The sequence below is a fragment of the Pundamilia nyererei genome, unplaced genomic scaffold (assembly GCF_000239375.1).
Source record: "Pundamilia nyererei isolate P.nyererei 1_Seehausen unplaced genomic scaffold, PunNye1.0 scaffold00282, whole genome shotgun sequence".
In the NCBI taxonomy this organism is placed as follows: Eukaryota; Metazoa; Chordata; class Actinopteri; order Cichliformes; family Cichlidae; genus Pundamilia; species Pundamilia nyererei.
In genome coordinates this window covers 659,738-662,028 of record NW_005187683.1, presented here as the reverse complement: position 1 = coordinate 662,028, position 2,291 = coordinate 659,738, and positions in this window count along the sequence as shown.

Here is a 2,291-nt window from a genome sequence, read left to right as displayed (position 1 = left end):
CGATGGTGATACTGGGGGGTCTCACCCAGACTGGGGCTAAGACACAAAGAGATCCGGTGTCTGTGGAGGCCAGGCCATCTGGTGCAGCACTCCATCACTCTCCTCCCTGGTCAAATAGCCCTGACACAGCCTGGAGGTGTGTTTGGGGTCACTAAGCCTTGTTTTTTACTCTCTAAAGTCTAAGCCTTTAGAAAGCTCCCTAGATTCCTCACCCTAGGTAATCAGAATATGCAAAAATATATCTTTTTTTCCTCTTTTTGTCTGGAGAATGGCCTGTATTTGAATTTGTTGGGTGCTTGTGATCTTTTAGGCCTTTGGCATCACAGAAAACAAGCTGTAGGGTAGTAGATCAGCAATAGCCAAAAACTTCAAGAAGGTAACCTAGGTCCTTAGACGTCAGCTCAACAGCAGGAATAAAATCCAAGCCATCAATACAAATGATGTACTTGTCATCAGAAATGAAGCTGGAATAATAAGCTGGCCACAGGAAAAGATAGTACCTGAGAGATGAATCTTACCGTTCACTTGATTTTTTATTAGTTTTTATGCCTGCCACTCTTCTTTTGTTGTTCACTTGTGTTCCAGTGTTTTAAGGGCACACTGCAAACCATCTGACACTATGTCAAGTTCTTCACTAACAGCTCCTTGGGAATCCCCTTGTTGGTTCACTCATACCATCTTATTCCTGTTAAACAGTCAAACATATTATTGGGATTTTCTCATATGTTAAACTTAAGAAATGGGAACAATTTATGTGTTTTTCTATTAGGATGCTAGTAACGAAGTCCCTAAAGATACAATTTAAACTTGTTTTTTGGCTAAGTTTTGTGTTACAACAACGGGTCATCTGTTGAGTTTTTATGCTTGGTGACTCAAAAGTCAATATTAATTGGCTTAACAAACCATAAACATACATCTGAAAATAGTCAAGGATGAGGACCAAATGGGTGAAGAATCCAACGATACTATTATTATCTGAGTATATTAGATATGTTGTAAATGTGCTCATGTTTTTACAAACCAAAAACTTAAAAAAAGGTGTGACTGCAAACCTGCAGCAATACAATAAAATGAGTTTGCTGCGTTTTAATTAAATATCTAACTGAACACAGTCTGCTCATATAAAGCCTGCGGCATCCCAACCTGAGCTGGTCTCTCTATATAATCTAATATTTTATGATGCTGCCACCCATGAAAGTAACCACGGTTGTCATCAATCTTTACTATACTTTATCAACAGTCTCAGAGCTCAATTAATTTCCTGCAGATTTATAGTTTCATATGTCAACACTTAGTAAACTGCCCTGTGCACAATTTATGAGGGACTTTGATAAAAGTGTTAGTGATTGGGTATCTTTCACCACTCAGAAGCACATATAGCTTTGTATGTAAACACAATATGCAAATCGACGTATGAGGACAGAATAAAATAACATAGCAAGGTGTGGAGTAGGCGGGATGCAAATGGTCTTTTCCAGGAGATAATATATGTTCCACTCCAAACAAATCTGAGACTGCTTTGTGTTTGTCTGGGAAAATAATTTTCATAATTTTTATTACATTAGCAAACACCTCTTTCATTAAACAACATTATGCTGAGACGCCCTGACATGGTCCCGGCCCACCCCGCATGCTGTCTGCTCTCTCTTTCTGTCATAATCGGCCTGGAGGCCGGCGTGAAGGACCCAGAAGCAGACACAGTGAACTCAGCAATGACTACACAACTGATTTGTGATCACAGGGAATACAATGCCTAAATTCTCATCAACCTAAACCAGTGACACAACTATTTACAAGATATACAAGAGGTCAGGAGATATCTCAGAGGAAAACTGGGAACAGGGATGAACACAGAGGACACGATTATCCAGGGCAAGGACACAGATTCTCCAGGATACTGGGAGAGCAGAGTTTGTGATGAAATCCAAGGCAGGTGAACGAGGTATCAATCAGTGGAGGCTGTGATTGATCCAAGTCAGTGACCTTGTGGCTGGAGAAGTCTGACCAGTGAGTCCACTACAATGAAGCAGACAGTGGGACAGGCAGAGAGAGCGAAGGTGATCTGAATCGGGACTGCAAATGGTGAGGATTCCCAGCGGAGCGACGTGGTGAATAGTCAAGCGAGCTGCGAGCACAAGGACAAAACAAGTAAGGCAAATGTTGTACAACAGGAGACACAGAGGTGGCCTGTTACCACGATTGAGTAGCTGGCAGACTGGCGAGGGAGCGTTGACGAGGCATGGTTTTAAATGCAGCCTTCACACAGCAGCTGATTCGTCCCAGGTGCAGGA